Here is a 13,562-nt window from a genome sequence, read left to right on the forward strand (position 1 = left end):
CTTGTTTGAGAAATGTCAGTCAGTTATTTAGTTGAAAATAAGTAATGATTTAATGGTTGGTTCCTCTACTAGATGTGAATAAAAATTGTGCCTTTAGCTCTTGGGAAGTATTTTTACTTGGCAGAGTAAAATTGTTGAAGGGTTGTCTTTGTTTTTCGATAGTACCATTTACCTCTGATAAAGAAATGCTGCCATTTGGCTGTCGGTGAACCGTATTTCTATATAGGTCAGTGGGAAACTTCATTAAGATGCACTTAATTGTGCTCCAGATTGTCCATACACAAAATAGTTCGGTTTTTGTTTTTGTCTAAGAGTAGAGACTTGTAAATGTACAGATATAGTCAGAATTTAAATGATTATAACCTTTTAGAAATGAAGCCAGCTTACATTTTCATGGTCTTTTTTTTTTAAACGTTATCATTCTTACTAATGAAATTTATTTCAGAGCAGCAAGTATTTTGTTAAATAAAAATTGAGTCACTTCAAAATCTGAATAACTATATAATTATGCTTGGTATTAAAAGAAAAATTAATCCAAAATCTCAGTCCCTTCAAAGTGAATTTTGAATTACCCCATGTTAGAAATGGAAAGTCGTGTTTGCTTTTCATTCAGATTTTGTGAATATAAACATGTTGTTATAGGATTTACAGATGACTTTATTTAACTCAATAGAAAAATTATTTTAGAGCTCATTGTATTGGTTTTACAACCAAATTATATCCTTGAAGTGATTTTATTAAAATTACCTACAGTTTTCTAATAACTTTTAAGCTGTATATGGTCTTCGTTGAAGAAGTTGGTAGAGGGAGTTTGCTATACGTATCCCAGCTTTTTTTTTTTTTTTTGTAATTTTTAATTTTGATCTAATTTCAAACTTACAGAAATGTTACTGGAGTAATACAAGGAACTCCCTTATACCTTGGTCAAGAGTCATCATCCCATTTTTTAATTGCCCATCTCTCTTTCCCCTTTCTCTTCTCCTTCCTCCGTCCCTCTCCCTCTGTCCTTCCTTCCTTCTCCCTGTGTGTATACATGTCTTTGTGTGGATGCATGTTTTTATTTTTCTTGGATAGACTTCTAGGATTGAAGTTGCTGGGTCATGTACTAAGGTCTTGTTCACCTTTTTAGGAACTTGATGAACTGCATCATTCTCCACACATTCTACAGTATATTCTTACAGTCTATCTTTTTGATAAAGTCATTCTAGTGTGAATAAAATAATATCTCATGGATTAACATGCATTTATCTACACTGATGATACCCTCTCCTGTTTTATTGGCCATTGGTATATTTTCTTTGGAGAAATGTCCATTCAGACCAACATCCATGTCACTTTTGGGTTGTTTGTCTTATTATGTGTTGTATGAGAGCATATATTCTGAATACAAGTCTTTTATCGATCTTGCTTTTTTTTTTTAAGATTTTTTATTTATTTGAGAGAGAGACAGCCAGCGAGAGAGGGAACACAAACAGGGGGAGTGGGAGAGGAAGAAGCAGGCTCCCAGCGGAGGAGCCTGACATGGGGCTCGATCCCAGAACGCTGGGATCACGCCCTGAGCAGAAGGCAGACGCTTAACGACTGCGCCACCCAGGTGCCCCAGATCTTGCTTTTTAAAAATCCAGTCCAACAATCTCTGTTGAGTGGAGTGTTTAGTTAATTCAAATTTAGTATTGATATACTTGTTTCTACACTTCCCATTTTGCTTTTTGTTTCCTGTTTTTGTTATATCTAAAGAGATCTTTCTGTTCCTCCTTTTTTGGGTTACATATTAGTAGTTGATCTAGGTATGACTGTGTGCATCTTAACTTACCAGTCTACTTTAATTCTGGTCAAATGTAAGAACTTTGTTTCAATATATCTCCTTTTCTTCTCTGTGCTTTTAGTGTCATATGTTATATCTGTGCATGTTACAGCAACTCAACAATATAGTGACATAACTAGTGTTTAAATAATCTTATTTCCCCAGTCTTTCTCTGGGAATGTCTTTTATTTTGCCTTTGTTTTTTTAAGAATCGTTTTGCTGGATATAAAATACGTGGTTGACTTTTTTCCCCCTTTAATCATTTTGATTATGTTATCCCATAGACTCCTGGCTTCCATTATTTTTTTAAGAAGTCATCCGTTAATCATAATTTTGGTCTCCTTTTGTGATAGGTTATTTTTTTTCTCTTGCTGATTTCAAGGTTTTAGTTTTGTTTGCTTATCCTTGTCTATTACCAGTTGGACCATGATGATGTGTTTAGGTGTGGATGTCCTTGTGTTTTTCCTAATTGGGATTTATTGGGCTTCATGGATCTATAGATCAGTTTTTCATCAAATTTAAGCAATTTTTGGCAATTATTTCTTCAAATATATTTACCTGTCCTTTTTTTTTTTAATATTTTATTTATTTATTTGACAGAGATAGAGACAGCCAGCAAGAGAGGGAACACAAGCAGGGGGAGTGGGAGAGGGAGAAGCAGGCTCATAGCGGAGGAGCCTGATGAGGGGCTTGATCGCATAACGCCGGGATCACGCCCGGAGCCGAAGGCAGACGCTCAACTGCTGTGCCACCCAGGCACCCCTTATCTGTCCTTTTCTGTCTCTTCTTTCTGGGAGACTCCTTACATATGTGTTGGTACACTTAATGTTGATCAGGTTTCTGAGGCTTTGTTCATTTTCTTCATCGTTTTTTCTCCCTTTCTGCTTGAGATTGAATAATTTCTGTTGATTCTTCAAGTTCACTGATTCTTCTATCATCTCAAATCAATTGAATTTTCCATGTCAGGTACTGTATTTTTCAGCTATACGTTTCCTTTGAATTCTTTCATTTACTTTGTATCTTTTTATTGAGATCCCTCAAGCATTGCATCATTTTCACCATGGTTTTCATTGATTCTTTAAACATGACTTCCATTAGTTCTTTGACCATGCCCATATAGCTGCTTTTAAATCTTTCCTGAATCTACCATCTGGAAATACTCAGTTTCTCCTTAATGCTTTTCTTCCTTAGTAAGGGTCACACTTTCTTGTTTCTTTGCTTTGTAATCTTGTTGAATTTCAAATAATGTAGCAGTTACAGACTCTGATTTCCTCCCCAGAGGGTTGTCTTGTTTTGTTTAGTAACTTGCCTCCAGTAAATTTGTGAAGTCCGTCTCTACTAGAGTGTGCAGCCATTGATGTCTCTGTTCATTTAAAAAATGTTTAAATCTTGCTTCCTAAGGTTTGCTGCTGTGCCTGCATACCTTAACATTTAGCCAAAGATGGGATAGATGTGTTCAAAACCCCATCATTCATGCTTTCTACTCTGCTGATGGATCTGTGTGGGCTCACAAGTCCATTCAACATTTGGATCATTTGCAAGGCTGCCCTGGTTTTTGCTTTCTAACAGGCTTTTTGCATCTCTTTGGGTGTATGTGCATGCCTTGGCAACCATGGGTACGTGGGTGGCTTGAATCAGTTTCTACTCCACATGCCTCTGGTAAATCTAAAGTATATGGAGTGCTTATTTCAAATCCAGATGGCTATCTTACCTCTCAGAACGTCCAGTTAAATACCTTGCTACTCTTACCTTGTTTGCCCCAAACAGGATTGCAACCTCAGGCTAGAGAACTCTGTGTGTTAGCACGGAGGCCACCACTTTGACTTACTCTGCATCAGGTCAGGCAAGTCCCTTCTGGCAGAGACTTCTCTCAAGCACAGCACCACAGACTCTCACAACTCTTACCAAACTTCAGTGATTTTCAGGAATAAACACTTAGTATGTTGTAGGTCTTCAGCTGATTTCCAGAGTTTTTAAAATAATTTTATCCAACTTTATAGTTGAAAAGTGGGAATGATTTGTCAGTCCCTTCACCTCATCGTACTGAAAGTGAATCTCCCTCACTTATTTTGAACCATACTCCAACCAAAGCAGTTTAATAAGAATAGACTTAGAGAGGACTGGTAAACTTTTCAGAGCTATCCATTCAAAGCTCCCAGAATGCTAGAGTTTGACATGTAACCTTTATCTATTAAGTTGATTACTTTTGGTAATGGATACATGTTTTATTTTTAGATATTCTTTGTGTTTGTTTATATTCATTTTAAAGTAAATACTGAGTTACTTCAATCCAGCTGGTTATGAGTATATTTCTTAAGTATGTAGTATTTTAATAAAATATGTTGGAATGTAGACTTGATCTTTGGATTAAAAAAAATAACACCTAGTTGTGGACATAAGAATTGGGAGAGTTGATATATTTGAACTGAGGACTTTATTTCTATACAAATTCTTTCCTACCACCATTTTGTCACAGGTGAATCCCCATTCTTTTAGGCAAGAATTTGGATCCTCCACCCCATTTAGACCATAGACTTAATTTAGTTATATATAAATGGTATGTTGTCTTCAGTCTTGTGTCAAATGGTAATATAATGGGTAGATGATCTGTTATAAATTTGAGGATGCGTTTAATGGGAAAGAAAGCTAATTACAAAGCTGCCAAAGGTGAGACGGTACTTATATCTCATAAAACCTAGTCTGGAGAGCTTGATATTAATCTCTTGCAGTTCAGGAAGTAAAAATGTTTGGCTTATATTCAGGAAACCTGGAACCTGAGAGGACTGATAAGGTGCTTTGGCTGATGAAGGGAGAAGTGTAATGTTAGTTGAGGCTGTTATGCACTGTCAGTGTTTGGTTCGATAAAAACTGCTTGAGTGCTTATGAAGGACCAGATGTTTGTCAGGTGTGGAGAGTGAGCCTTTGTGGTACACTCCATTTTAGATACCGTACGAAATGGTTGCTTAGAGGTGCAAAGAGGCCTCAGAAAAACACAATCCAAAGTGGATCTCTGGATTCCTTAAGAGCCAAGAAGAAAGAAAGCCCAGGGGCGCCTGGGTGGCACAGCGGTTAAGTGTCTGCCTTCGGCTCAGGGCGTGATCCCGGCATTATGGGACTGAGCCCCACATCAGGCTCCTGTGCTATGAGCCTGCTTCTTCCTCTCCCACTTCCCTTGCTTGTGTACCCTCTCTCGCCGGCTGTCTCTCTCTCTGTCAAATAAATAAAATCTTAAAAAAAAAAAGAAAAGAAAAGAAAAGAAAGAAAGCCCAACAGAATGGATTGCATTCACTCAGGTCAAGGGAGTTGCAGGTGAGAACAGCCGTGGCTTCAGAAGGGCCCCTGAGAGAAAGTTAGCTTTAAAATAACTGCCGGGCACCTGCCTGGCTCTGTCAATAGAGCATGTGACTCTTCATCTTGGAATCATGAGTTTAAGCTCCACGTTGGGTGTGGAGTCTACTTTAAACAAAAACCAAAACCTAAAACAATAAATAAGCAAAATAATTGACAAATGCACCCTGTTCAAAACCATCTTACAGTAGTATTAGCTAGATAAGAACTCAGCTACCCCCTACATTTTAACTCTGGCAAGGTCAAAGCATACACAGTCAGCCAGCTGAGAGAGAAGGGATGGAATTAGGCAGGAAAGAAGAAAAGGACCATGCCTGTCTTCTAACCCTACTGCAGGTGGTTAGCTTGTAGCCTGGCCTGGCTGATTAACTCTTTGACTTTTGGTGTTTTTATACTTATATGGGTCTGGACATTCTGTTTTAGTGCCTTACAAGTTAACTGTATGGACTTTTTATTGAAGTAAAGTTTTTCAAACTGGATTGGTAGAAAAATATCTGAATATTTAAGAGACTAGTGGGAGATGATTCTGCTGTGTGATTATATCCTGTGAGTCAAAAACAGTGGTTACAGGAGGATTGCGGTTAAGACGGTGGAGGAGTAGGGGACCCCTTTTTCAGCCGGTCCCCTGAGTTGAGTTGGATAGGTACCAGACCAGCCTGAACATCCACAGAATCAGCCTGAGACGCAGGAAGATACATCTGGATCTCTACAAATGAACATCTCCAGCGCTGAGTATTGAGGTACGAAGCGGGGAACCATGAAACTGCACACAGATATTGGAAGATAAACAGAAGCGGGGGAGCCGCCACATTTGGGTGCCGGGAAGCGGTAGCCACCTGCGGGGGGGGGGGGGGGGGGGGAGGGAGAGCAGACTGAGACGGTGAGCCGGGGAGCGCACGCCACCAGACTTCTCATGGAACTCTGGTGTGCTCATTGGAGCCAGACTGAGACCAGGAGCTCTGGGAGTGCACGGGGGCGGCTGGCGGTGTTAGAAACACAAAGGACAGAGACGCGCCAGGCCTGGAAGTGAGGGCTGGGACCCCGGGTGTGGGGCGCACATCCCGGGATGCTGCAGGATTGAGCAGCACCAACAGCAACAGAGTTAAAGTGGCCAGATCATCAGTGGAGAATGGCCCGCGATCCCTCTGTTTTGTGACAGAGGCTGAGATTCGGCCACTGCTGCTCTGACTCTCAGAAGAGGCACAGCAAACCGCCAGGGAAAGCCGCCAGAGAACAAAAGCCTGGAAATACCGGCTCACAGTGTGCCCATCCCCAACCCCCCTCGCAGGGGACATGGAGACTCTACCCAAACAGGGTTGCCTGAGTATAGGTGCGTCAGGCCCGTCCCCCAGAAGACAGGCTGAAAAATCAAGAAGCCCACATCCCTAAGATCCCTATAAAACAAGGGTGCATGGCCTGGGTCCCAGTCAATAATTTGGGCTCTGGAAACCCCGCAACCTCTCCTCTTCAAAATGACGAGAAGGAGAAATCCCCCCCAGCAAAGAAAAGACAATGAGTCTGTGGCATCTGCCACAGAACTAATGGATATGGATATAACCAAATGATCAGAAATGGAATTCAGAGTAACAATGGTCAAGATGATGGGTAGATTGAAAAAAGTATTAACAAAAATGTTAATGAGAATATACAATCTCTAAGGGCGCAAATGAGAGCGAATGTGGCAGAAATTAAAAAATCTATAAGCCAAATGCAGTCAAAACTAGAGGCTCTGACGGCCAAGATGAATAAGGCAGAAGAAGGTATCAGCGAATTGGAGGATGGGTTAGAAGAAAAAGCTAAAATAGAATCGGGACTTAAAAAAATTCACGCCCACGAATGTAGGTTACGGGAGATTACTGACTCAATGAAATGTTCTAAGATCAGAATCATCGGCATCCCCGATGGGGTGGAGAAAAACAGAGGTCTAGAAGAGATATTTGAACAAATTGTAGATGAAAACTTCCCTAATCTAGCAAGGGAAACAAAATCCAAGTCCAAGAGGCAGAGAGGACGCCTCCTAAGCTCAACCATGACAAACCTACACCACGTCACATCATAGTGCATTTCGCAAATATTAGATCCAAGGATACGGTATTGAAAGTGGCCAGGGCAAAGAAATTTCTCACGTACCAAGGCAAAGGTATCAGAATTATGTCAGACCTGTCTACACAGACCTGGAATGAGAGAAAGGGTTGGGGGGGCAGTTTTAAAACTTTCAGAGAAAAACATGCAGCCAAGGATCCTTTATCCAGCAAGGCTGTCATTCAGAATGGATGGAGAAATAAAGACCTTCCAGAATCTCCAGTCATTAACTAATTTCGTAACCACGAAACCAGCCCCACAGGAGATATTAAGGGCGGTTCTATAAAGGTAAAAAGGCTCCAAGAGTGATACAGAACAGAAAGTCACAACCGATACAAACAAAAACTTTACTGGCAACATGGCATCATTAAAATCATATCTCTCAGTATTCAGTCTCAATGTGAATGGCTTAAATGCTCCCATAATGCCACAGGGTTGCAGATTGGATAAAAAGAAATGACCCATCCATTTGCTGTCTACAAGAGACTCATTTCGAACCCAAAGATGCATTCAGACTGAGAGTAAGGGGATGGAGTACCATCTTTCACGCCAATGGACCTCAAAAGAAAGCTGGGGTAGCAATTCTCATATCAGATAGATTGGATTTTAAACTAAAGACTATAGTTAAAGACACAGAAGGGCACTATATTATTCTTAAAGGATGTATCCAACAAGTGGATATGACAATTATATATGCCCCCAACAGGGGAGCATATTATTTTTATTATTTTTATTATTATTATTAGAGCATATTATTTTTATTATTATTTTTATTATTATTATTAGAAACCAGAATAATAATTATTATTAGAAACCAGAATAAAGAGACATATAGATAAAAATGCATTAATAGTAGGGGGCCTCAACACCCCACTATCAGAAATAGAACACCCTTGCAAAAACTAAGCAAAGAATCAAAGGCTTTGAATGCCAAAATCGACGAGTTGGACCTCATAGATATATATAGAACACTACACCCCAGAACCAAAGAATACTCATTCTATTCTAATGCCCATGGAACATTCTCAAGAATAGACTAAGTTCTGGGACACAAAACAGGTCTCAACTGATACCAAAAGATTGAAATTATTCCCTGCATATTCTCAGACCACAATGCTTTGAAAGTGGACCTCAACCACAAGGAAAAATTTGGAAGAAACTCAAGCATTTGGAGACTAAGAACCATCCTGCTCAGGAATGATTTGATAAACCAGGAAATCAAAAATCAATTCAAACAATTTATGAAGACCAACGAGAATGAAAACACAATGGTCCAAAACCTATGGGATACTGCAAAGGCAGTCCTAAGGGGGAAATACATAGCCATCCAAGCCTCACTCAAAAGAATAGAAAACTCTAAAATGCAGTTTTTATATTCTCACCTCAAGAAGCTGGAACAGCAACAGAGGGACAGACCTAATCCACTCATGAGGAAGCAGTTGACCAAGATTAGAGCAGAAATCAATGAATTAGAAACCAGGAGTACAGTAGAGCAGATCAACAGAACTAGAAGCTGGTTCTTTGAGAAAATTAATAAAATTGACAAACTGCTGGCCAGACTTATCCAAAAGAATAGAGAAAGGACCCAAATTAATAAAATTATGAATGAAAAAGGAGAGGTCACAACCAACACCAATGAAATTGGAAGGATTATTAGAAACTTTTATCAACAGCTTTATGCCAATAAATTAAGCAATCTGGAAGAGATGGAGGCCTTCCTGGAAACCCATAAACTACCAAGACTGAAACAGGAAGAAATTGATTTTTTTAAATGATTTTTTATTATATTATGTTAGTCACCATACAGTACATCCCCGGTTTCCGATGTAAGGCTCGATGATTCATTAGTTGTGTATAACACCCAGTGCACCATGCAATACGTGCCCTCCTTACTACCCATCACCGGTCTATCCCATTCCCCCACCCCCCTCCCCTCTGAAGTCCTCAGTTTGTTTCTCATAGTCCATAGTCTCTCATGTTTCATTCCCCCTTCTGATTACCCCCCTTTCTTTATCCCTTTCTTCCCCTACTGATCATCCTAGTTCTTATGTTCCATAGATGAGAGAAATCATATGATAGTTGTCTTTCTCTGCTTGACTTATTTCACTTAGCATTATCTCCTCCAGTGCCGTCCATGTTGCAGCAAATGTTGAGAATTCGTTCTTTCTGATAGCTGAGTACTATTCCATTGTATATATGGAGCACAACTTCTTCTTCTTTTTTTTTTTTAAAGATTTTATTTATTTATTTTACAGAGATAGAGGCAGCCAGTGAGAGAGGGAACGCAAGCAGGGGGAGTGGGAGAGGAAGAAGCAGGGTCATAGCGGAGGAGCCTGACATGGGGCTCGATACCATAACGCCGGGATCACGCCCTGAGCCGAAGGCAGACGCTTAACCACTGTGCCACCCAGGCGCCCCGGACCACAACTTCTTAATCCAGTCATCTGTTGAAAGGCATCTCGGCTCCTTCCACGATTTAGCTATTGTGGACTTTGCTGCTATGAACAGTGGGGTGCATATGGCCCTTCTCTTCACTAAGTCTGTATCTTGGGGGTAAACACCCAGTAGTGCAATGGCTGGATCATAGGGTAGCTCAAAGGAAATTGATTTCTTAAACAGGCCAACTAATTATGAAGAGATTGAGTCAGTGATAAACAACCTTCCAAAAAATAAAACTCCAGGCCCGGACAGTTTTCCTGGGGAATTCTACCAAACATTCAAAGAAGAAATAATACCTATTTTTCGAAAGCTATTTCAAAACATAGAAACAGAAGAAAAGCTAACAAACTCATTCTATGAGGCCAATATTACCTTGATCCCCAAACCAGGCAAAGACCCCATCAAAAAGGAGAATTATAGACCGATTTCCCTAATGAATATGCATGCCAAAATCCTCAACAAGATCCTGGCTAATAGAATCCAACTGTACATTAAAAGGATTATCCATCATGACCAACTGGGATTCATCAGTGGGATGCAAGGGTGGTACAGCATTCGCAAATCTATCAGTGTCTTAGATTTTATCCAGAAACAAAAATTCAAAATTCATATGATTCTCTCAATAGATGCAGAAAAAGCATTTGACAAAATATAGCATCCTTTCCTGATTAAAACCCTTCAGAGTGTAGGGATAGAGGGTACATTTCTCAAGTTCATAAAAGCCATTTTGAAAAGCCTACGGCAAATATTATTCTCAATGGGGAAAAGCTGGAAGCCTTTCCCTTAAGATCAGGAACATGACAAGGATGCCCACTCTCGCCACTATTATTCAGCATAGTACTAGAAGTCCTTGCAACAGCAATCAGACAACAAAAAGGGATAAAAGGTATCCAAATCAGCAAAGAAGCAGTCAAACTGTCTCTCTTTGCAGATGACATGATACTCTATAAGGAAAACCCAAAAGAATCCACTCCCAAACTATTAGAAGTTATAGAGCAATTCAGTAATGTGGCGGGATACAAAATCAATGCTAAGAAATCAGCTGCATTTCTATACACAAACAATGAGACTGAAGACAGAGAAATTAGGGAATCCATCCCATTTACAATAGCACCAAAAACCATACGTTACCTTGGAATTAACTTAACCAGAGACGTAAAGGATTTATATTCTAGAAACTATAAACCACTCTTGAAAGACATTGAGGAAGACACAAAAAGATGGAAAAATATTCCATGCTCATGGATTGGAAGAATTAACATAGTTAAAATGTCCATGCTACCCAGAGCAATCTACACTTTCAATGCTATCCCGATCAAAATACCAATGACGTTTTTCAAAGAGCTGGAACAAATAGTCCTTAAATTCGTATGGAACCAGAAAAGGCCCCGAATCGCCAAGGAACTGTTGAAAAGGAAAAACAAAGCTGGGGGCATCACAATGCCGGATTTCGAGCTGTACTACAAAGCTGTGATCACAAAGACAGCATGCTACTGGCACAAAAACAGACACATAGACCAATGCAACAGAACAGAGAAACCAGAAATGGACCCTCGGCTCTTTGGGCAACTAATCTTTGATAAAGCAGGAAAAAACATCCGGTGGAAAAAAGACAGTCTCTTCAATAAATGGTGCTGGGAAAATTGGACAGCTCCATGCAAAAGAATGAAACTTGACCACTATCTCACACCATACACAAAGATAAACTCCAAATGGATGAAAGACCTCGATGTGAGACAGGAATCCATCAAAATCCTAGAGGAGAACATAGGCAGCAACCTCTATGACATCGGCCAATGCAACCTTTTTCATGACACATCTCCGAAGGCAAGAGATACAAAAGATAAAGTGAACTTGTGGGACTTCATCAAGATAAAAAGCTTCTGCACAGCCAAGGAAACAGTCAAAAAAACTAAGAGGTAGCCCATAGAATGGGAGAATATATTTGCAAATGATGCTACAGATAAAAGACTGCTATCCAAGATCTACAAAGAACTTCTCAAACTCAATATGCGAGAAACAAATAATCAAATAAAAAAATGGGCAGAAGATATGAACACTTTTCCAATGAAGACATACAAATGGCTAACAGACACATGAAAAAATGCTCAAAATCATTAGCCATCAGGGAAATTCAAATCAAAACCACACTAAGATACCACCTCTCGCCAGTTAGAATGGCAAAAATTAACAAGGCAGGAAACAACAAATTTTGGGGGCGCCTGGGTGGCATAGTGGTTAAGAGTCTGCCTTCGGCTCAGGGCATGATCCTGGCGTTATGGGCTCGAGCCCCACATCAGGCTCTTCCGCTATGAGCCTGCTTCTTCCTCTCCCACTCCCCCTGCTTGTGTTCCCTTGCTGGCTGTCTCTATCTCTGTCGAATAAATAAATAAAATCTTTGAAAAAAAAAAAAAGGAAACAAGAAATTTTGGAGAGGATGTGGAGAAAGGGGATCCCTCCTACATTGTTGGTGGTAATTCAAGTTGGTGCAGCCACTGTGGAAAACAGTGTGGAGGTCTCTTAAAAAGTTAAAAATTGAGCTACCCTATGACCCAGGCATTGTGCTACTGGGTATTTACCCCAAAGATACAGACGTAGTGAAGAAAAGGGCCATATGCACCCCAATGTTCATAGCAGCATTGTCCACAATAGCTAAATCGTGGAAGGAATCGTGGAAGGAGCCGAGATGCCCTTCAACAGATGACTGGATTAAGAAGCTGTGGTCCATATATACAATGGAATATTACTCAGCTATCAGAAAGAATGGGTTCTCAACATTTGCTGCAACATGGACGGCACTGGAGGAGATAATGCTAAGTGAAATAAGTCAAGCAGAGAAAGACAATTATCATATGATTTCTCTCATCTATGGAACAGAAGAACTAGGAAGATCGGTAGGGGAAGAAAGGCATAAAGAAAGGGGGGGTAATCAGAAGGGGGAATGCAGCATGAGAGACTGTGGACTCTGAGAAACAAACTGAGGGCTTCAGAGGGGAGGGGGTGGGGGAATGGGATAGATTGGTGATGGGTAGTAAGGAGGGCACGTATTGCATGGTGCACTGGGTGTTATACGCAACTAATGAATCATCGAACTTTTCATGAGAAACCAGAGATGTACTGTATGGTGACTAACATAATATAATAAAAAAAATTAAAAAAAAAAAAAAAAAGCAAAAGAGGATCCCCACTGGGGCATCACTTTAAGAGGCCATATGCACATGCAATTTCCGTTCTTCATAAAGAAACTCACCCTGATTATAAGTGAACACCATTTCTGCTTTGGAAACATTTCAGCAAACCTGAAAATTAATTTCCCATCTCCGAAAGATATATCATCTAAAATAAAATATTTCTGGGTTCGCTTAAGAAACATTCTGCCTGAAGCCTAAATAAATGTAGGAGGAAAAAGAGATTTGGCCAAGATGACATTTTAGAATTATTTCTAGACCCTTGAGTCTGTGTTCTTACAATTTTTTGAAATCTAAAATAACATTAAATCAACCATTGAGCTTTGGAGAGATGCACTTATTTATTAACTTACTTGTATTATATATTTGCTCAATTATTAAATATTTATTGGTCTCTATTGTATATATTAAGTATATAAGAAGAAAAACCTAACAAATACACTTTTTTTTACATTTTCATTTTTTTACATTTTACATTTTTACATTTTACATTTTTTTACATTTTACATTTACATTTATATTTTACATTTCATTTCATTTACATTTACATTTTTTTACATTTTTACATTTTTTACATTTTCTACATTTACATTACTGTAGTTGACATTGTGACAATAAATCATGTTACCTACAGACTTTTTAACTGTTTAGTACAAATAAAAATGAAGTTAATCAGGAACAAAAAAAAAGGAAAAAAAAAG

Source organism: Ursus americanus, chromosome 31 (assembly GCF_024610735.1).
Source record: "Ursus americanus isolate L20-20 chromosome 31, mUrsAme1.1.p, whole genome shotgun sequence".
NCBI classification, from domain to species: domain Eukaryota; kingdom Metazoa; phylum Chordata; class Mammalia; order Carnivora; family Ursidae; genus Ursus; species Ursus americanus.